Genomic DNA, 23,979 nt, shown 5'->3' on the forward strand with positions numbered 1-23,979 from the left:
CAGCCCTAAACTTTTGGGTGCCTGTGTCTTGCTGATTTTTACTTTTCCCAATTTATACGCCCATGAGTGGAAGTGCCCTATCCTCTCTAAGCTGTGTTTTTTAGATATTCCAGGACACACCGTACACTTCTCCAGAGTGGCTGTTGGCAATTTACATCCCGCACATCAGCGTAGCAAGGCTCCCACTTCTCCATGGCTTGTCCTGCATTTCTGGTTTTGACAGTCTTTTCAGCATGGCCCTCTTGACCGATGGGAAGCGAGGCTTCTTTGTAGCGCTGATTTGCCTTTCCAGGTTGCTTGGTTGGCCAAAAAGGGCGTATGCGTTTTTTCCTGAATATATTCAGGAAAAAACGCATACGCCCTTTTTGGCCAAGGGCAACATTGTCGACGTTTTGCCGCTTTTCATGTGCTTTAAAGGCGATTCGAATCTACCTCCTGAAGTCTGTTTCCTGCAATTCTGCCTTGCTTTCAAATCCTCTTCGTTGCCTTCCCTCAATATATTTGTGGACGAGAGTTATCATTTATAACTCTGCAGGTTTGTGAATTGCAGTGCCCCTGAGCTCCATTTTTCAACTCGCTTTTTTGGGAGCTGGCCGCAAAAGCACAGGATTGCTTCTGTCCCTATTCTCGTTCCGGGGGGCAGGCTGAGCCTGTGGCTAATGCTTCTTCCTGATGGGAAAATAGAGTGACCTGTGCCTGTCCCAACACCTAGAGCTAGTCTCTCATTGGTTCCCCCTCTTCCCGTTCATCCTCAGGACAAATTGCAACCTGTACAGAACAGGAGGTTAAAGGTGCTGATTCTCCAAGGAGGGAGATTGCTAGTAAAGCGGCTGAAATGGCGTACCCGAGACCAAGGAGATGAGAAATGAGGTGCGTTTTAGAAATCTTTCCCGATCACACGGTGTATCATCTTCTGGGTTTCTCGTGCATTTTTTCGATGTAGGAAGATGCCCTTGAACCTGGAGATTTGGGACCCACGAGATGGGTACCACGCAGTATTACTTGAAAGGGTCTGCGTTTGCTCACCCAACCTCACCAAACCTCTCAGCCCCAAGAGTGTCCACCCTTATGTCTCATCCAGCTGTGGGTCTAGATATGGTCATTCCAGGTTGCATCACAGCCCCTGAACGAATTTTGTAGGAATTTCTCTCTCTTTCACTGTCTTTGGTTCATGGGTTTTTAAAAGTAATTTATTTTTCTAATGGGGTTTAGCTGCTTTTCACTGCTGTGTTTATGCCGCTTTATACCCACTTGACTCACTTACACAGAGATACCAATACATAGGTTTTAGGATTCTTACTAGTCAGATATATTCTTGTGCGGTGAATAGGGGGTGTCGAGTCCAGTTCACTGAGCAAGGAGTAGGTCTTGTCTATTACATATTGGGTTTATGGAACGGTATCTGAGCTAATTTGAAACCCTTCTTTTATGCGTCACCCCACCTCCCCTTTCCCGTTCAGCAGCCATAGTGTGATTTCTAAATGTGTGACTCTGTTCTGTTTTGTAATTCAGTTCAAGTGTAGCGATTTTTACCTTCCCTGTATAAGTGATATCTTATGATAAGTGTCTTTTTCTGTGTGACTTATTTCACTTAGAATCGTCGTACCTAAATCCACTCATCATGCTGCTACTAGCCTTATGGCATTGATTTCACGGCTGAGTGATATTCCATTGTACATAAGGAGCACAGTTTCTTTATCCATTTTTCTCTTTCCTGGGATATTTAAGGTGTAACGAAGTGGAGGTTCTTGTCAACAGAGCAGCCCTAAACTTTGGGGTGCCTGTGTCTTGCTGATTTTTAGTTTTCCCAATTTATACGCCCATGAGTGGAAGTGCCCTATGCTCTCTAAGCTGTGGTTTTTAGATGTTCCAGGACACACCGGACACTTCTCCACAGTGGCTGTTGGCAATTTACATCCCGCCCATCAGCGTAGCAAGGCTCCCACTTCTCCATGGCCAGTCCTGCATTTCTGGTTTTGACACTTTTTTCAGCATGGCCCTCTTGACCGATGGGAAGCGAGGCTTCTTTGTAGCGCTGATTTGCCTTTCCAGGTGGCTTGGTTGGCCAAAAAGGGCGTATGCGTTTTTTCCTGAATATATTCAGGAAAAAACGCATACGCCCTTTTTGGCCAAGGGCAACATTGTCGACGTTTTGCCGCTTTTCATGTGCTTTAAAGGCGATTCGAATGTACCTCCTGAAATCTGTTTCCTGCAATTCTGCCTTGCTTTCAAATCCTCTTCGTTGCCTTCCCTCAAGATATTTGTGGACGATAGTTACCATTTATAACTCTGCAGGTTTGTGAATTGCAGTGCCCCTGAGCTCCATTTTTCCACTCGCTTTTTTGGGAGCTGGCCACAAAAGCACAGGATTGCTTCTGGCCCTGTTCTGGTTCCGGGGGGCAGGCTGAGCCTGTGGCTAATGCTTCTTCCTGATGGGAAAATAGAGTGACCTGTGCCTGTCCCAACACCTAGAGCTAGTCTCTCATTGGTTCCCCCTCTTCCCGTTCATCCTCAGGACAAATTGCAACCTGTACGGAACAGGAGATTAAAGGTGCTGATTCTCCAAGGAGGGAGATTGCTAGTAAAGTGGCTGGAATGGCGAACCCGAGCGCAAGGAGATTAGAAATGAGGTGCGTTTTAGAAACCTTTCCCGATCACACGGTGTACCATCTTCTGGCTTTCTCGTGCATGTTTTTGATGTAGGAAGATGCCCTTGAACCTGGAGATTTGGGACCCACGAGATGGGTACCACGCAGTATTACTTGAAAGGGTCTGCGTTTGCTCACCCAAACCTCACCAAACCTCTCAGCCCCAAGAGTGTCCACCCTTATGTCTCATCCAGCTGTGGGTCTAGATATGGTCATTCCAGGTTGCATCACAGCCCCTGAACGAATTTTGTAGGAATTTCTCTCTCTTTCACTGTCTTTGGTTCATGGGTTTTTAAAAGTAATTTATTTTTATAATGGGGTTTAGCTGCTTTTCACTGCCTTGTTTATGCCGCTTTATACCCACTTGACTCACTTACACAGAGATACAAATACATAGGTTTTAGGATTCTTACTAGTCAGATATATTCTTGTGCGGTGAATAGGGGGTGTTGAGTCCAGTTCACTGAGCAAGGAGTAGGTCTTGTCTATTACATATTGGGTTTATGGAACGGTATCTGAGCTAATTTGAAACCCTTCTTTTATGCGTCACCCCACCTCCCCTTTCCCGTTCAGCAGCCATAGCGTGATTTCTAAATGTGTGACTCTGTTCTGTTTTGTAATTCAGTTCAAGTGTAGCGATTTTTACATTCCCTGTATAAGTGATATCTTATGATAAGTGTCTTTTTCTGTGTGACTTATTTCACTTAGAATCGTCGTACCTAAATCCACTCATCATGCTGCTACTAGCCTTATGGCATTGATTTCACGGCCGAGTGATATTCCATTGTACATAAGGAGCACAGTTTCTTTATCCATTTTTCTCTTTCCTGGGATATATAAGGTGTAACAAAGTGGAGGTTCTTGCCAACAGAGCAGCCCTAAACTTTTGGGTGCCTGTGTCTTGCTGATTTTTACTTTTCCCAATTTATACGCCCATGAGTGGAAGTGCCCTATCCTCTCTAAGCTGTGTTTTTTAGATATTCCAGGACACACCGTACACTTCTCCAGAGTGGCTGTTGGCAATTTACATCCCGCACATCAGCGTAGCAAGGCTCCCACTTCTCCATGGCTTGTCCTGCATTTCTGGTTTTGACAGTCTTTTCAGCATGGCCCTCTTGACCGATGGGAAGCGAGGCTTCTTTGTAGCGCTGATTTGCCTTTCCAGGTTGCTTGGTTGGCCAAAAAGGGCGTATGCGTTTTTTCCTGAATATATTCAGGAAAAAACGCATACGCCCTTTTTGGCCAAGGGCAACATTGTCGACGTTTTGCCGCTTTTCATGTGCTTTAAAGGCGATTCGAATCTACCTCCTGAAGTCTGTTTCCTGCAATTCTGCCTTGCTTTCAAATCCTCTTCGTTGCCTTCCCTCAATATATTTGTGGACGAGAGTTATCATTTATAACTCTGCAGGTTTGTGAATTGCAGTGCCCCTGAGCTCCATTTTTCAACTCGCTTTTTTGGGAGCTGGCCGCAAAAGCACAGGATTGCTTCTGTCCCTATTCTCGTTCCGGGGGGCAGGCTGAGCCTGTGGCTAATGCTTCTTCCTGATGGGAAAATAGAGTGACCTGTGCCTGTCCCAACACCTAGAGCTAGTCTCTCATTGGTTCCCCCTCTTCCCGTTCATCCTCAGGACAAATTGCAACCTGTACAGAACAGGAGGTTAAAGGTGCTGATTCTCCAAGGAGGGAGATTGCTAGTAAAGCGGCTGAAATGGCGTACCCGAGACCAAGGAGATGAGAAATGAGGTGCGTTTTAGAAATCTTTCCCGATCACACGGTGTATCATCTTCTGGGTTTCTCGTGCATTTTTTCGATGTAGGAAGATGCCCTTGAACCTGGAGATTTGGGACCCACGAGATGGGTACCACGCAGTATTACTTGAAAGGGTCTGCGTTTGCTCACCCAACCTCACCAAACCTCTCAGCCCCAAGAGTGTCCACCCTTATGTCTCATCCAGCTGTGGGTCTAGATATGGTCATTCCAGGTTGCATCACAGCCCCTGAACGAATTTTGTAGGAATTTCTCTCTCTTTCACTGTCTTTGGTTCATGGGTTTTTAAAAGTAATTTATTTTTCTAATGGGGTTTAGCTGCTTTTCACTGCTGTGTTTATGCCGCTTTATACCCACTTGACTCACTTACACAGAGATACCAATACATAGGTTTTAGGATTCTTACTAGTCAGATATATTCTTGTGCGGTGAATAGGGGGTGTCGAGTCCAGTTCACTGAGCAAGGAGTAGGTCTTGTCTATTACATATTGGGTTTATGGAACGGTATCTGAGCTAATTTGAAACCCTTCTTTTATGCGTCACCCCACCTCCCCTTTCCCGTTCAGCAGCCATAGTGTGATTTCTAAATGTGTGACTCTGTTCTGTTTTGTAATTCAGTTCAAGTGTAGCGATTTTTACCTTCCCTGTATAAGTGATATCTTATGATAAGTGTCTTTTTCTGTGTGACTTATTTCACTTAGAATCGTCGTACCTAAATCCACTCATCATGCTGCTACTAGCCTTATGGCATTGATTTCACGGCTGAGTGATATTCCATTGTACATAAGGAGCACAGTTTCTTTATCCATTTTTCTCTTTCCTGGGATATTTAAGGTGTAACGAAGTGGAGGTTCTTGTCAACAGAGCAGCCCTAAACTTTGGGGTGCCTGTGTCTTGCTGATTTTTAGTTTTCCCAATTTATACGCCCATGAGTGGAAGTGCCCTATGCTCTCTAAGCTGTGGTTTTTAGATGTTCCAGGACACACCGGACACTTCTCCACAGTGGCTGTTGGCAATTTACATCCCGCCCATCAGCGTAGCAAGGCTCCCACTTCTCCATGGCCAGTCCTGCATTTCTGGTTTTGACACTTTTTTCAGCATGGCCCTCTTGACCGATGGGAAGCGAGGCTTCTTTGTAGCGCTGATTTGCCTTTCCAGGTGGCTTGGTTGGCCAAAAAGGGCGTATGCGTTTTTTCCTGAATATATTCAGGAAAAAACGCATACGCCCTTTTTGGCCAAGGGCAACATTGTCGACGTTTTGCCGCTTTTCATGTGCTTTAAAGGCGATTCGAATGTACCTCCTGAAATCTGTTTCCTGCAATTCTGCCTTGCTTTCAAATCCTCTTCGTTGCCTTCCCTCAAGATATTTGTGGACGATAGTTACCATTTATAACTCTGCAGGTTTGTGAATTGCAGTGCCCCTGAGCTCCATTTTTCCACTCGCTTTTTTGGGAGCTGGCCACAAAAGCACAGGATTGCTTCTGGCCCTGTTCTGGTTCCGGGGGGCAGGCTGAGCCTGTGGCTAATGCTTCTTCCTGATGGGAAAATAGAGTGACCTGTGCCTGTCCCAACACCTAGAGCTAGTCTCTCATTGGTTCCCCCTCTTCCCGTTCATCCTCAGGACAAATTGCAACCTGTACGGAACAGGAGATTAAAGGTGCTGATTCTCCAAGGAGGGAGATTGCTAGTAAAGTGGCTGGAATGGCGAACCCGAGCGCAAGGAGATTAGAAATGAGGTGCGTTTTAGAAACCTTTCCCGATCACACGGTGTACCATCTTCTGGCTTTCTCGTGCATGTTTTTGATGTAGGAAGATGCCCTTGAACCTGGAGATTTGGGACCCACGAGATGGGTACCACGCAGTATTACTTGAAAGGGTCTGCGTTTGCTCACCCAAACCTCACCAAACCTCTCAGCCCCAAGAGTGTCCACCCTTATGTCTCATCCAGCTGTGGGTCTAGATATGGTCATTCCAGGTTGCATCACAGCCCCTGAACGAATTTTGTAGGAATTTCTCTCTCTTTCACTGTCTTTGGTTCATGGGTTTTTAAAAGTAATTTATTTTTATAATGGGGTTTAGCTGCTTTTCACTGCCTTGTTTATGCCGCTTTATACCCACTTGACTCACTTACACAGAGATACAAATACATAGGTTTTAGGATTCTTACTAGTCAGATATATTCTTGTGCGGTGAATAGGGGGTGTTGAGTCCAGTTCACTGAGCAAGGAGTAGGTCTTGTCTATTACATATTGGGTTTATGGAACGGTATCTGAGCTAATTTGAAACCCTTCTTTTATGCGTCACCCCACCTCCCCTTTCCCGTTCAGCAGCCATAGCGTGATTTCTAAATGTGTGACTCTGTTCTGTTTTGTAATTCAGTTCAAGTGTAGCGATTTTTACATTCCCTGTATAAGTGATATCTTATGATAAGTGTCTTTTTCTGTGTGACTTATTTCACTTAGAATCGTCGTACCTAAATCCACTCATCATGCTGCTACTAGCCTTATGGCATTGATTTCACGGCCGAGTGATATTCCATTGTACATAAGGAGCACAGTTTCTTTATCCATTTTTCTCTTTCCTGGGATATATAAGGTGTAACAAAGTGGAGGTTCTTGCCAACAGAGCAGCCCTAAACTTTTGGGTGCCTGTGTCTTGCTGATTTTTACTTTTCCCAATTTATACGCCCATGAGTGGAAGTGCCCTATCCTCTCTAAGCTGTGTTTTTTAGATATTCCAGGACACACCGTACACTTCTCCAGAGTGGCTGTTGGCAATTTACATCCCGCACATCAGCGTAGCAAGGCTCCCACTTCTCCATGGCTTGTCCTGCATTTCTGGTTTTGACAGTCTTTTCAGCATGGCCCTCTTGACCGATGGGAAGCGAGGCTTCTTTGTAGCGCTGATTTGCCTTTCCAGGTTGCTTGGTTGGCCAAAAAGGGCGTATGCGTTTTTTCCTGAATATATTCAGGAAAAAACGCATACGCCCTTTTTGGCCAAGGGCAACATTGTCGACGTTTTGCCGCTTTTCATGTGCTTTAAAGGCGATTCGAATCTACCTCCTGAAGTCTGTTTCCTGCAATTCTGCCTTGCTTTCAAATCCTCTTCGTTGCCTTCCCTCAATATATTTGTGGACGAGAGTTATCATTTATAACTCTGCAGGTTTGTGAATTGCAGTGCCCCTGAGCTCCATTTTTCAACTCGCTTTTTTGGGAGCTGGCCGCAAAAGCACAGGATTGCTTCTGTCCCTATTCTCGTTCCGGGGGGCAGGCTGAGCCTGTGGCTAATGCTTCTTCCTGATGGGAAAATAGAGTGACCTGTGCCTGTCCCAACACCTAGAGCTAGTCTCTCATTGGTTCCCCCTCTTCCCGTTCATCCTCAGGACAAATTGCAACCTGTACAGAACAGGAGGTTAAAGGTGCTGATTCTCCAAGGAGGGAGATTGCTAGTAAAGCGGCTGAAATGGCGTACCCGAGACCAAGGAGATGAGAAATGAGGTGCGTTTTAGAAATCTTTCCCGATCACACGGTGTATCATCTTCTGGGTTTCTCGTGCATTTTTTCGATGTAGGAAGATGCCCTTGAACCTGGAGATTTGGGACCCACGAGATGGGTACCACGCAGTATTACTTGAAAGGGTCTGCGTTTGCTCACCCAACCTCACCAAACCTCTCAGCCCCAAGAGTGTCCACCCTTATGTCTCATCCAGCTGTGGGTCTAGATATGGTCATTCCAGGTTGCATCACAGCCCCTGAACGAATTTTGTAGGAATTTCTCTCTCTTTCACTGTCTTTGGTTCATGGGTTTTTAAAAGTAATTTATTTTTCTAATGGGGTTTAGCTGCTTTTCACTGCTGTGTTTATGCCGCTTTATACCCACTTGACTCACTTACACAGAGATACCAATACATAGGTTTTAGGATTCTTACTAGTCAGATATATTCTTGTGCGGTGAATAGGGGGTGTCGAGTCCAGTTCACTGAGCAAGGAGTAGGTCTTGTCTATTACATATTGGGTTTATGGAACGGTATCTGAGCTAATTTGAAACCCTTCTTTTATGCGTCACCCCACCTCCCCTTTCCCGTTCAGCAGCCATAGTGTGATTTCTAAATGTGTGACTCTGTTCTGTTTTGTAATTCAGTTCAAGTGTAGCGATTTTTACCTTCCCTGTATAAGTGATATCTTATGATAAGTGTCTTTTTCTGTGTGACTTATTTCACTTAGAATCGTCGTACCTAAATCCACTCATCATGCTGCTACTAGCCTTATGGCATTGATTTCACGGCTGAGTGATATTCCATTGTACATAAGGAGCACAGTTTCTTTATCCATTTTTCTCTTTCCTGGGATATTTAAGGTGTAACGAAGTGGAGGTTCTTGCCAACAGAGCAGCCCTAAACTTTGGGGTGCCTGTGTCTTGCTGATTTTTAGTTTTCCCAATTTATACGCCCATGAGTGGAAGTGCCCTATGCTCTCTAAGCTGTGTTTTTTAGATGTTCCAGGACACACCGTACGCTTCTCCAGAGTGGCTGTTGGCAATTTACATCCCGCCCGTCAGCGTAGCAAGGCTCCCACTTCTCCATGGCTTGTCCTGCATTTCTGGTTTTGACACTCTTTTCAGCATGGCCCTCTTGACCGATGGGAAGCGAGGCTTCTTTGTAGCGCTGATTTGCCTTTCCAGGTTGCTTGTTTGGCCAAAAAGGGCGTATGCGTTTTTTCCTGAATATATTCAGGAAAAAACGCATACGCCCTTTTGGCCAAGGGCAACATTGTCGACGTTTTGCCGCTTTTCATGTGCTTTAAAGGTGATTCGAATCTACCTCCTGAAGTCTGTTTCCTGCAATTCTGCCTTGCTTTCAAATCCTCTTCGTTGCCTTCCCTCAATATATTTGTGGACGAGAGTTATCATTTATAACTCTGCAGGTTTGTGAATTGCAGTGCCCCTGAGCTCCATTTTTCAACTCGCTTTTTTGGGAGCTGGCCGCAAAAGCACAGGATTGCTTCTGTCCCTATTCTCGTTCCGGGGGGCAGGCTGAGCCTGTGGCTAATGCTTCTTCCTGATGGGAAAATAGAGTGACCTGTGCCTGTCCCAACACCTAGAGCTAGTCTCTCATTGGTTCCCCCTCTTCCCGTTCATCCTCAGGACAAATTGCAACCTGTACAGAACAGGAGGTTAAAGGTGCTGATTCTCCAAGGAGGGAGATTGCTAGTAAAGCGTCTGGAATGGCATACCCGAGACCAAGGAGATGAGAAATGAGGTGCGGTTTAGAAACCTTTCTCGATCACACGGTGTACCATCTTCTGGGTTTCTCGTGCATGTGTTTGATGTAGGAAGATGCCCTTGAACCTGGAGATTTGGGACCCACGGGATGGGTACCACGCAGTATTACTTGAAAGGGTCTGCGTTTGCTCACCCAACCTCACCAAACCTCTCAGCCCCAAGAGTGTCCACCCTTATGTCTCATCCAGCTGTGGGTCTAGATATGGTCATTCCAGGTCGCATCACAGCCCCTGAACGAATTTTGTAGGAATTTCTCTCTCTTTCACTGTCTTTGGTTCATGGGTTTTTAAAAGTAATTTATTTTCATAATGGGGTTTAGCTGCTTTTCACTGCTGTGTTTATGCCTCTTTACACCCACTTGACTCACTTACACAGAGATATCAATACATAGGTTTTAGGATTCTTACTAGTCAGATATATTCTTGTGCGGTGAATAGGGGGTGTTGAGTCCAGTTCACTGAGCAAGGAGTAGGTCTTGTCTATTACATATTGGGTTTATGGAACGGTATCTGAGCTAATTTGAAACCCTTGTTTTATGCATCACCCCACCTCCCCTTTCCCGTTCAGCAGCCATAGTGTGATTTCTAAATGTGTGACTCTGTTCTGTTTTGTAATTCAGTTCAAGTGTAGCGATTTTTACATTCCCTCTATCAGTGATAGCTTATGATAAGTGTCTTTTTCTGTGTGACTTATTTCACTTAGAATCGTCGTACCTAAATCCACTCATCATGCTGCTACTAGCCTTATGGCATTGATTTCACGGCTGAGTGATATTCCATTGTACATAAGGAGCACAGTTTCTTTATCCATTTTTCTCTTTCCTGGGATATTTAAGGTGTAACGAAGTGGAGGTTCTTGTCAACAGAGCAGCCCTAAACTTTGGGGTGCCTGTGTCTTGCTGATTTTTAGTTTTCCCAATTTATACGCCCATGAGTGGAAGTGCCCTATGCTCTCTAAGCTGTGTTTTTTAGATGTTCCAGGACACACCGGACACTTCTCCAGAGTGGCTGTTGGCAATTTACATCCCGCCCATCAGCGTAGCAAGGCTCCCACTTCTCCATGGCCTGTCCTGCATTTCTGGTTTTGACACTTTTTTCAGCATGGCCTTCTTGACCGATGGGAAGCGAGGCTTCTTTGTAGCGCTGATTTGCCTTTCCAGGTGGCTTGGTTGGCCAAAAAGGGCGTATGCGTTTTTTCCTGAATATATTCAGGAAAAAACGCATACGCCCTTTTTGGCCAAGGGCAACATTGTCGACGTTTTGCCGCTTTTCATGTGCTTTAAAGGCGATTCGAATGTACCTCCTGAAATCTGTTTCCTGCAATTCTGCCTTGCTTTCAAATCCTCTTCGTTGCCTTCCCTCAAGATATTTGTGGACGATAGTTACCATTTATAACTCTGCAGGTTTGTGAATTGCAGTGCCCCTGAGCTCCATTTTTCCACTCGCTTTTTTGGGAGCTGGCCACAAAAGCACAGGATTGCTTCTGGCCCTCTTCTGGTTCCGGGGTCAGGCTGAGCCTGTGGCCAATGCTTCTTCCTGATGGAAAAATAGACTGACCTGTGCCTGTCCCAACACCTAGAGCTAGTCTCTCATTGGTTCCCCCTCTTCCCGTTCATCCTCAGGACAAATTGCACCCTGTACGGAACAGGAGGTTAAAGGTGCTGATTCTCCAAGGAGGGAGATTGCTAGTAAAGCGGCTGGAATGGCGAACCCGAGCCCAAGGAGATGAGAAATGAGGTGCGGTTTAGAAACCTTTCCCGATCACACGGTGTACCATCTTCTGGGTTTCTCGTGCATGTGTTTGATGTAGGAAGATGCCCTTGAACCTGGAGATTTGGGACCCACGGGATGGGTACCACGCAGTATTACTTGAAAGGGTCTGCGTTTGCTCACCCAACCTCACCAAACCTCTCAGCCCCAAGAGTGTCCACCCTTATGTCTCATCCAGCTGTGGGTCTAGATATGGTCATTCCAGGTCGCATCACAGCCCCTGAACGAATTTTGTAGGAATTTCTCTCTCTTTCACTGTCTTTGGTTCATGGGTTTTTAAAAGTAATTTATTTTCATAATGGGGTTTAGCTGCTTTTCACTGCTGTGTTGATGCCGCTTTACACCCACTTGACTCACTTACACAGAGATATCAATACATAGGTTTTAGGATTCTTACTAGTCAGATATATTCTTGTGCGGTGAATAGGGGGTGTTGAGTCCAGTTCACTGAGCAAGGAGTAGGTCTTGTCTATTACATATTGGGTTTATGGAACGGTATCTGAGCTAATTTGAAACCCTTCTTTTATGCATCACCCCACCTCCCCTTTCCCGTTCAGCAGCCATAGTGTGATTTCTAAATGTGTGACTCTGTTCTGTTTTGTAATTCAGTTCAAGTGTAGCGATTTTTACATTCCCTCTGTCAGTGATATCTCATGATAAGTGTCTTTTTCTGTGTGACTTATTTCACTTAGAATCGTCGTACCTAAATCCACTCATCATGCTGCTACTAGCCTTATGGCATTGATTTCACGGCTGAGTGATATTCCATTGTACATAAGGAGCACAGTTTCTTTATCCATTTTTCTCTTTCCTGGGATATTTAAGGTGTAACGAAGTGGAGGTTCTTGTCAACAGAGCAGCCCTAAACTTTGGGGTGCCTGTGTCTTGCTGATTTTTAGTTTTCCCAATTTATACGCCCATGAGTGGAAGTGCCCTATGCTCTCTAAGCTGTGTTTTTTAGATGTTCCAGGACACACCGGACACTTCTCCAGAGTGGCTGTTGGCAATTTACATCCCGCCCATCAGCGTAGCAAGGCTCGCACTTCTCTATGGCCTGTCCTGCATTTCTGGTTTTGACACTTTTTTCAGCATGGCCCTCTTGACCGATGGGAAGCGAGGCTTCTTTGTAGCGCTGATTTGCCTTTCCAGGTGGCTTGGTTGGCCAAAAAGGGCGTATGCGTTTTTTCCTGAATATATTCAGGAAAAAACGCATATGCCCTTTTTGGCCAAGGGCAACATTGTCGACGTTTTGCAGCTTTTCATGTGCTTTAAAAGCGATTCGAATCTACCTCCTGAAATCTGTTTCCTGCAATTCTGCCTTGCTTTCAAATCCTCTTCGTTGCCTTCCCTCAAGATATTTGTGGACGAGAGTTATCATTTATAACTCTGCAGGTTTGTGAATTGCAGTGCCCCTGAGCTCCATTTTTCCACTCGCTTTTTTGGGAGCTGGCCACAAAAGCACAGGATTGCTTGTGGTCCTCTTCTGGTTACGGGGTCAGGCTGAGCCTGTGGCTAATGCTTCTTCCTGATGGAAAAATAGAGTGACCTGTGCCTGTCCCAACACCTAGAGCTAGTCTCTCATTGGTTCCCCCTCTTCCCGTTCATCCTCAGGACAAATTGCAACCTGTACGGAACAGGAGGTTAAAGGTGCTGATTCTCCAAGGAGGGAGATTGCTAGTAAAGCGGCTGGAATGGCGAACCCGAGCCCAAGGAGATGAGAAATGAGGTGCGGTTTAGAAACCTTTCCCGATCACACGGTGTACCATCTTCTGGGTTTCTCGTGCATGTTTTTGATGTAGGAAGATGCCCTTGAACCTGGAGATTTGGGACCCACGGGATGGGTACCACGCAGTATTACTTGAAAGGGTCTGCGTTTGCTCACCCAACCTCACCAAACCTCTCAGCCCCAAGAGTGTCCACCCTTATGTCTCATCCAGCTGTGGGTCTAGATATGGTCATTCCAGGTCGCATCACAGCCCCTGAACGAATTTTGTAGGAATTTCTCTCTCTTTCACTGTCTTTGGTTCATGGGTTTTTAAAAGTAATTCATTTTCATAATGGGGTTTAGCTGCTTTTCACTGCTGTGTTTATGCCGCTTTACACCCACTTGACTCACTTACACAGAGATATCAATACATAGGTTTTAGGATTCTTACTAGTCAGATATATTCTTGTGCGGTGAATAGGGGGTGTTGAGTCCAGTTCACTGAGCAAGGAGTAGGCCTTGTCTATTACATGTTGGGTTTATGGAACGGTATCTGAGCTAATTTGAAACCCTTGTTTTATGCATCACCCCACCTCACCTTTCCCGTTTAGCAGCCATAGTGTGTTTTCTAAATGTGTGACTCTGTTCTGTTTTGTAATTCAGTTCAAGTGTAGGGATTTTAACATTCCCTCTATAAGTGTTAGATTATGATAAGTGTCTTTTTCTGTGTGACTTATTTCACTTAGAATCGTCGTACCTAAATCCATTCATCATGCTGCTACTAGCATTATAACATTGATTTCAAGGCTGAGTGATATTCCATTGTACATACGGACCAAGACTTCTTTATCCATTTTTCTCTTTCCTGGGATATTTAAGGTGTAATAAAGTGGAGGTTGTTGTCAACAGAGCAGCCCTAATCTTCGGGGTGCCTCTGTCTTGCTGCTTTTTAGTTTTCCCAATTTATACGCCCATGAATGGAAGGGCCCTATTCTCTCTAAGCTGTGTTTTTTAGATATTTCAGGACACACCGTACACTTCTCCAGAGTGGCTGTTGGCAATTTACATCCCGCCCATCAGCGTAGCAAGGCTCCCATTTCTCCATGGCCTGTCCTGCATTTCTGGTTTTGACACTTTTTTCAGCATGACCATTTTGACCGATGGGAAAGGAGACTTCTTTGTAGCGCTGATTTGCCTTTCCAGGTTGCTTGGTTGGCCAAAAAGGGCGTATGCGTTTTTTCCTGAATATATTCAGGAAAAAACGCATACGCCCTTTTTGGCCAAGGGCAACATTGTCGACGTTTTGCCGCTTTTCATGTGCTTTAAAGGCGATTCGAATGTACCTCCTGAAATCTGTTTCCTGCAATTCTGCCTTGCTTTCAAATCCTCTTCGTTGCCTTCCCTCAATATATTTGGGGATGAGAGTTATCATTTATAACTCTGCAGGTTTGTGAATTGCAGTGCCCCTGAGCTCCGTTTTTCCACTTGCTTTTTTGGGAGCTGGCCGCAAAAGCGCAGGACTGCTTCAGGCCCTATTCTGGTTCCGGGGGGCCAGGCTGAGCCTGTGGTTAATTCTTCCTCCTTATGCGAAAATAGAGTGACCTGTGCCTGTCCCAACACCTAGAGCTAGTCTCTCATTGGTTCCCCCTCCTTCTGTTCATCCTCAGGACAAATTGCAACCTGTACGGAACAGAAGGTTAAAGGTGCTGCTGATTCTCCAAGGAGGGAGATTGCTAGTAAAGCGGCTGGAATGGCGAACCCGAGCCCAAGGAGATGAGAAATGAGGTGCGGTTTAGAAACCTTTCTCGATCACACGGTGTACCATCTTCTGGGTTTCTCGTGCATGTGTTTGATGTAGGAAGATGCCCTTGAACCTGGAGATTTGGGACCCACGGGATGGGTACCACGCAGTATTACTTGAAAGGGTCTGCGTTTGCTCACCCAACCTCACCAAACCTCTCAGCCCCAAGAGTGTCCACCCTTATGTCTCATCCAGCTGTGGGTCTAGATATGGTCATTCCAGGTCGCATCACAGCCCCTGAACGAATTTTGTAGGAATTTCTCTCTCTTTCACTGTCTTTGGTTCATGGGCTTTTAAAAGTAATTTATTTTCATAATGGGGTTTAGCTGCTTTTCACTGCTGTGTTTATGCCGCTTTACACCCACTTGACTCACTTACACAGAGATATCAATACATAGGTTTTAGGATTCTTACTAGTCAGATATATTCTTGTGCGGTGAATAGGGGGTGTTGAGTCCAGTTCACTGAGCAAGGAGTAGGTCTTGTCTATTACATATTGGGTTTATGGAACGGTATCTGAGCTAATTTGAAACCCTTGTTTTATGCATCACCCCACCTCCCCTTTCCCGTTCAGCAGCCATAGTGTGATTTCTAAATGTGTGACTCTGTTCTGTTTTGTAGTTCAGTTCAAGTGTAGCGATTTTTACATTCCCTCTATCAGTGATAGCTTATGATAAGTGTCTTTTTCTGTGTGACTTATTTCACTTAGAATCGTCGTACCTAAATCCACTCATCATGCTGCTACTAGCCTTATGGCATTGATTTCACGGCTGAGTGATATTCCATTGTACATAAGGAGCACAGTTTCTTTATCCATTTTTCTCTTTCCTGGGATATTTAAGGTGTAACGAAGTGGAGGTTCTTGTCAACAGAGCAGCCCTAAACTTTGGGGTGCCTGTGTCTTGCTGATTTTTAGTTTTCCCAATTTATACGCCCATGAGTGGAAGTGCCCTATGCTCTCTAAGCTGTGTTTTTTAGATGTTCCAGGACACACCGGACACTTCTCCAGAGTGGCTGTTGGCAATTTACATCCCGCCCATCAGCGTAGCAAGGCTCCCACTTCTCCATGGCCTGTCCTGCATTTCTGGTTTTGACACTTTTTTCAGCATGGCCTTCTTGACCGATGGGAAGCGAGGCTTCTTTGTAGCGCTGATTTGCCTTTCCAGGTGGCTTGGTTGGCCAAAAAGGGCGTATGCGTTTTTTCCTGAATATATTCAGGAAAAAACGCATACGCCCTTTTTGGCCAAGGGCAACATTGTCGACGTTTTGCCGCTTTTCATGTGCTTTAAAGGCGATTCGAATGTACCTCCTGAAATCTGTTTCCTGCAATTCTGCCTTGCTTTCAAATCCTCTTCGTTGCCTTCCCTCAAGATATTTGTGGACGATAGTTACCATTTATAACTCTGCAGGTTTGTGAATTGCAGTGCCCCTGAGCTCCATTTTTCCACTCGCTTTTTTGGGAGCTGGCCACAAAAGCACAGGATTGCTTCTGGCCCTCTTCTGGTTCCGGGGTCAGGCTGAGCCTGTGGCCAATGCTTCTTCCTGATGGAAAAATAGAGTGACCTGTGCCTGTCCCAACACCTAGAGCTAGTCTCTCATTGGTTCCCCCTCTTCCCGTTCATCCTCAGGACAAATTGCACCCTGTACGGAACAGGAGGTTAAAGGTGCTGATTCTCCAAGGAGGGAGATTGCTAGTAAAGCGGCTGGAATGGCGAACCCGAGCCCAAGGAGATGAGAAATGAGGTGCGGTTTAGAAACCTTTCCCGATCACACGGTGTACCATCTTCTGGGTTTCTCGTGCATGTGTTTGATGTAGGAAGATGCCCTTGAACCTGGAGATTTGGGACCCACGGGATGGGTACCACGCAGTATTACTTGAAAGGGTCTGCGTTTGCTCACCCAACCTCACCAAACCTCTCAGCCCCAAGAGTGTCCACCCTTATGTCTCATCCAGCTGTGGGTCTAGATATGGTCATTCCAGGTCGCATCACAGCCCCTGAACGAATTTTGTAGGAATTTCTCTCTCTTTCACTGTCTTTGGTTCATGGGTTTTTAAAAGTAATTTATTTTCATAATGGGGTTTAGCTGCTTTTCACTGCTGTGTTGATGCCGCTTTACACCCACTTGACTCACTTACACAGAGATATCAATACATAGGTTTTAGGATTCTTACTAGTCAGATATATTCTTGTGCGGTGAATAGGGGGTGTTGAGTCCAGTTCACTGAGCAAGGAGTAGGTCTTGTCTATTACATATTGGGTTTATGGAACGGTATCTGAGCTAATTTGAAACCCTTCTTTTATGCATCACCCCACCTCCCCTTTCCCGTTCAGCAGCCATAGTGTGATTTCTAAATGTGTGACTCTGTTCTGTTTTGTAATTCAGTTCAAGTGTAGCGATTTTTACATTCCCTCTGTCAGTGATATCTCATGATAAGTGTCTTTTTCTGTGTGACTTATTTCACTTAGAATCGTCGTACCTAAATCCACTCATCATGCTGCTACTAGCCTTATGGCATTGATTTCACGGCTGAGTGATATTCCATTGTACATAAGGAGCACAGTTTCTTTATCCATTTTTCTCTTTCCTGGGATATTTAAGGTGTAACGAAGTGGAGGTTCTTGTCAACAGAGCAGCCCTAAACTTTGGGGTGCCTGTGTCTTGCTGATTTTTAGTTTTCCCAATTTATACGCCCATGAGTGGAAGTGCCCTATGCTCTCTAAGCTGTGTGTTTTAGATGTTCCAGGACACACCGGACACTTCTCCAGAGTGGCTGTTGGCAATTTACATCCCGCCCATCAGCGTAGCAAGGCTCGCACTTCTCCATGGCCTGTCCTGCATTTCTGGTTTTGACACTTTTTTCAGCATGGCCCTCTTGACCGATGGGAAGCGAGGCTTCTTTGTAGCGCTGATTTGCCTTTCCAGGTGGCTTGGTTGGCCAAAAAGGGCGTATGCGTTTTTTCCTGAATATATTCAGGAAAGAACGCATATGCCCTTTTTGGCCAAGGGCAACATTGTCGACGTTTTGCAGCTTTTCATGTGCTTTAAAAGCGATTCGAATCTACCTCCTGAAATCTGTTTCCTGCAATTCTGCCTTGCTTTCAAATCCTCTTCGTTGCCTTCCCTCAAGATATTTGTGGACGAGAGTTATCATTTATAACTCTGCAGGTTTGTGAATTGCAGTGCCCCTGAGCTCCATTTTTCCACTCGCTTTTTTGGGAGCTGGCCACAAAAGCACAGGATTGCTTGTGGTCCTCTTCTGGTTACGGGGTCAGGCTGAGCCTGTGGCTAATGCTTCTTCCTGATGGAAAAATAGAGTGACCTGTGCCTGTCCCAACACCTAGAGCTAGTCTCTCATTGGTTCCCCCTCTTCCCGTTCATCCTCAGGACAAATTGCAACCTGTACGGAACAGGAGGTTAAAGGTGCTGATTCTCCAAGGAGGGAGATTGCTAGTAAAGCGGCTGGAATGGCGAACCCGAGCCCAAGGAGATGAGAAATGAGGTGCGGTTTAGAAACCTTTCCCGATCACACGGTGTACCATCTTCTGGGTTTCTCGTGCATGTTTTTGATGTAGGAAGATGCCCTTGAACCTGGAGATTTGGGACCCACGGGATGGGTACCACGCAGTATTACTTGAAAGGGTCTGCGTTTGCTCACCCAACCTCACCAAACCTCTCAGCCCCAAGAGTGTCCACCCTTATGTCTCATCCAGCTGTGGGTCTAGATATGGTCATTCCAGGTCGCATCACAGCCCCTGAACGAATTTTGTAGGAATTTCTCTCTCTTTCACTGTCTTTGGTTCATGGGTTTTTAAAAGTAATTCATTTTCATAATGGGGTTTAGCTGCTTTTCACTGCTGTGTTTATGCCGCTTTACACCCACTTGACTCACTTACAGAGAGATATCAATACATAGGTTTTAGGATTCTTACTAGTCAGATATATTCTTGTGCGGTGAATAGGGGGTGTTGAGTCCAGTTCACTGAGCAAGGAGTAGGCCTTGTCTATTACATGTTGGGTTTATGGAATGGTATCTGAGCTAATTTGAAACCCTTGTTTTATGCATCACCCCACCTCACCTTTCCCGTTTAGCAGCCATAGTGTGTTTTCTAAATGTGTGACTCTGTTCTGTTTTGTAATTCAGTTCAAGTGTAGGGATTTTAACATTCCCTCTATAAGTGTTAGATTATGATAAGTGTCTTTTTCTGTGTGACTTATTTCACTTAGAATCGTCGTACCTAAATCCATTCATCATGCTGCTACTAGCATTATAACATTGATTTCAAGGCTGAGTGATATTCCATTGTACATACGGACCACGACTTCTTTATCCATTTTTCTCTTTCCTGGGATATTTAAGGTGTAATAAAGTGGAGGTTGTTGTCAACAGAGCAGCCCTAATCTTCGGGGTGCCTCTGTCTTGCTGCTTTTTAGTTTTCCCAATTTATACGCCCATGAATGGAAGGGCCCTATTCTCTCTAAGCTGTGTTTTTTAGATATTTCAGGACACACCGTACACTTCTCCAGAGTGGCTGTTGGCAATTTACATCCCGCCCATCAGCGTAGCAAGGCTCCCATTTCTCCATGGCCTGTCCTGCATTTCTGGTTTTGACACTTTTTTCAGCATGACCATTTTGACCGATGGGAAAGGAGACTTCTTTGTAGCGCTGATTTGCCTTTCCAGGTTGTTTGGTTGGCCAAAAAGGGCGTATGCGTTTTTTCCTGAATATATTCAGGAAAAAACGCATACGCCCTTTTTGGCCAAGGGCAACATTGTCGACGTTTTGCCGCTTTTCATGTGCTTTAAAGGCGATTCGAATGTACCTCCTGAAATCTGTTTCCTGCAATTCTGCCTTGCTTTCAAATCCTCTTCGTTGCCTTCCCTCAATATATTTGGGGATGAGAGTTATCATTTATAACTCTGCAGGTTTGTGAATTGCAGTGCCCCTGAGCTCCGTTTTTCCACTTGCTTTTTTGGGAGCTGGCCGCAAAAGCGCAGGACTGCTTCAGGCCCTATTCTGGTTCCGGGGGGCCAGGCTGAGCCTGTGGTTAATTCTTCCTCCTTATGCGAAAATAGAGTGACCTGTGCCTGTCCCAACACCTAGAGCTAGTCTCTCATTGGTTCCCCCTCCTTCTGTTCATCCTCAGGACAAATTGCAACCTGTACGGAACAGAAGGTTAAAGGTGCTGCTGATTCTCCAAGGAGGGAGATTGCTAGTAAAGCGGCTGGAATGGCGAACCCGAGCCCAAGGAGATGAGAAATGAGGTGCGGTTTAGAAACCTTTCTCGATCACACGGTGTACCATCTTCTGGGTTTCTCGTGCATGTGTTTGATGTAGGAAGATGCCCTTGAACCTGGAGATTTGGGACCCACGGGATGGGTACCACGCAGTATTACTTGAAAGGGTCTGCGTTTGCTCACCCAACCTCACCAAACCTCTCAGCCCCAAGAGTGTCCACCCTTATGTCTCATCCAGCTGTGGGTCTAGATATGGTCATTCCAGGTCGCATCACAGCCCCTGAACGAATTTTGTAGGAATTTCTCTCTCTTTCACTGTCTTTGGTTCATGGGCTTTTAAAAGTAATTTATTTTCATAATGGGGTTTAGCTGCTTTTCACTGCTGTGTTTATGCCGCTTTACACCCACTTGACTCACTTACACAGAGATATCAATACATAGGTTTTAGGATTCTTACTAGTCAGATATATTCTTGTGCGGTGAATAGGGGGTGTTGAGTCCAGTTCACTGAGCAAGGAGTAGGTCTTGTCTATTACATATTGGGTTTATGGAACGGTATCTGAGCTAATTTGAAACCCTTGTTTTATGCATCACCCCACCTCCCCTTTCCCGTTCAGCAGCCATAGTGTGATTTCTAAATGTGTGACTCTGTTCTGTTTTGTAATTCAGTTCAAGTGTAGCGATTTTTACATTCCCTCTATCAGTGATAGCTTATGATAAGTGTCTTTTTCTGTGTGACTTATTTCACTTAGAATCGTCGTACCTAAATCCACTCATCATGCTGCTACTAGCCTTATGGCATTGATTTCACGGCCGAGTGATATTCCATTGTACATAAGGAGCACAGTTTCTTTATCCATTTTTCTCTTTCCTGGGATATTTAAGGTGTAACGAAGTGGAGGTTCTTGTCAACAGAGCAGCCCTAAACTTTGGGGTGCCTGTGTCTTGCTGATTTTTAGTTTTCCCAATTTATACGCCCATGAGTGGAAGTGCCCTATGCTCTCTAAGCTGTGTTTTTTAGATGTTCCAGGACACACCGGACACTTCTCCAGAGTGGCTGTTGGCAATTTACATCCCGCCCATCAGCGTAGCAAGGCTCCCACTTCTCCATAGCCTGTCCTGCATTTCTGGTTTTGACACTTTTTTCAGCATGGCCTTCTTGACCGATGGGAAGCGAGGCTTCTTTGTAGCGCTGATTTGCCTTTCCAGGTGGCTTGGTTGGCCAAAAAGGGCGTATGCGTTTTTTCCTGAATATATTCAGGAAAAAACGCATACGCCCTTTTTGGCCAAGGGCAACATTGTCGACGTTTTGCCGCTTTTCATGTGCTTTAAAGGCAATTCGAATGTACCTCCTGAAATCTGTTTCCTGCAATTCTGCCTTGCTTTCAAATCCTCTTCGTTGCCTTCCCTCAAGATATTTGTGGACGATAGTTACCATTTATAACTCTGCAGGTTTGTGAATTGCAGTGCCCCTGAGCTCCATTTTTCCACTCGCTTTTTTGGGAGCTGGCCACAGAAGCACAGGATTGCTTCTGGCCCTCTTCTGGTTCCGGGGTCAGGCTGAGCCTGTGGCCAATGCTTCTTCCTGATGGAAAACTAGAGTGACCTGTGCCTGTCCCAACACCTAGAGCTAGTCTCTCATTGGTTCCCCCTCTTCCCGTTCATCCTCAGGACAAGTTGCACCCTGTACGGAACAGGAGGTTAAAGGTGCTGATTCTCCAAGGAGGGAGATTGCTAGTAAAGCGGCTGGAATGGCGAACCCGAGCCCAAGGAGATGAGAAATGAGGTGCGGTTTAGAAACCTTTCCCGATCACACGGTGTACCATCTTCTGGGTTTCTCGTGCATGTGTTTGATGTAGGAAGATGCCCTTGAACCTGGAGATTTGGGACCCACGGGATGGGTACCACGCAGTATTACTTGAAAGGGTCTGCGTTTGCTCACCCAACCTCACCAAACCTCTCAGCCCCAAGAGTGTCCACCCTTATGTCTCATCCAGCTGTGGGTCTAGATATGGTCATTCCAGGTCGCATCACAGCCCCTGAACGAATTTTGTAGGAATTTCTCTCTCTTTCACTGTCTTTGGTTCATGGGTTTTTAAAAGTAATTTATTTTCATAATGGGGTTTAGCTGCTTTTCACTGCTGTGTTGATGCCGCTTTACACCCACTTGACTCACTTACACAGAGATATCAATACATAGGTTTTAGGATTCTTACTAGTCAGATATATTCTTGTGCGGTGAATAGGGGGTGTTGAGTCCAGTTCACTGAGCAAGGAGTAGGTCTTGTCTATTACATATTGGGTTTATGGAACGGTATCTGAGCTAATTTGAAACCCTTCTTTTATGCATCACCCCACCTCCCCTTTCCCGTTCAGCAGCCATAGTGTGATTTCTAAATGTGTGACTCTGTTCTGTTTTGTAATTCAGTTCAAGTGTAGCGATTTTTACATTACCTCTATAAGTGATATCTCATGATAAGTGTCTTTTTCTGTGTGACTTATTTCACTTAGAATCGTCGTACCTAAATCCACTCATCATGCTGCTACTAGCCTTATGGCATTGATTTCACGGCTGAGTGATATTCCATTGTACATAAGGAGCACAGTTTCTTTATCCATTTTTCTCTTTCCTGGGATATTTAAGGTGTAACGAAGTGGAGGTTCTTGCCAACAGAGCAGCCCTAAACTTTGGGGTGCCTGTGTCTTGCTGATTTTTAGTTTTCCCAATTTATACGCCCATGAGTGGAAGTGCCCTATGCTCTCTAAGCTGTGTGTTTTAGATGTTCCAGGACACACCGGACACTTCTCCAGAGTGGCTGTTGGCAATTTACATCCCGCCCATCAGCGTAGCAAGGCTCCCACTTCTCCATGGCCTGTCCTGCATTTCTGGTTTTGACACTTTTTTCAGCATGGCCCTCTTGACCGATGGGAAGCGAGGCTTCTTTGTAGCGCTGATTTGCCTTTCCAGGTGGCTTGGTTGGCCAAAAAGGGCGTATGCGTTTTTTCCTGAATATATTCAGGAAAAAACGCATACGCCCTTTTTGGCCAAGGGCAACATTGTCGACGTTTTGCCGCTTTTCATGTGCTTTAAAGGCGATTCGAATCTACCTCCTGAAGTCTGTTTCCTGCAATTCTGCCTTGCTTTCAAATCCTCTTCGTTGCCTTCCCTCAAGATATTTGTGGACGAGAGTTATCATTTATAACTCTGCAGGTTTGTGAATTGCAGTGCCCCTGAGCTCCATTTTTCCACTCGCTTTTTTGGGAGCTGGCCACAAAAGCACAGGATTGCTTCTGGCCCTCTTCTGGTTCCGGGGTCAGGCTGAGCCTGTGGCTAATGCTTCTTCCTGATGGAAAAATAGAGTGACCTGTGCCTGTCCCAACACCTAGAGCTAGTCTCTCATTGGTTCCCCCTCTTCCCGTTCATCCTCAGGACAAATTGCACCCTGTACGGAACAGGAGGTTAAAGGTGCTGATTCTCCAAGGAGGGAGATTGCTAGTAAAGCGGCTGGAATGGCGAACCCGAGCCCAAGGAGATGAGAAATGAGGTGCGGTTTAGAAACCTTTCCCGATCACACGGTGTACCATCTTCTGGGTTTCTCGTGCATGTGTTTGATGTAGGAAGATGCCCTTGAACCTGGAGATTTGGGACCCACGGGATGGGTACCACGCAGTATTACTTGAAAGGGTCTGCGTTTGCTCACCCAACCTCACCAAACCTCTCAGCCCCAAGAGTGTCCACCCTTATGTCTCATCCAGCTGTGGGTCTAGATA

The sequence above is a fragment of the Balaenoptera borealis genome, assembly GCF_965194805.1.
Source record: "Balaenoptera borealis genome assembly, chromosome: 4".
In the NCBI taxonomy this organism is placed as follows: domain Eukaryota; kingdom Metazoa; phylum Chordata; class Mammalia; order Artiodactyla; family Balaenopteridae; genus Balaenoptera; species Balaenoptera borealis.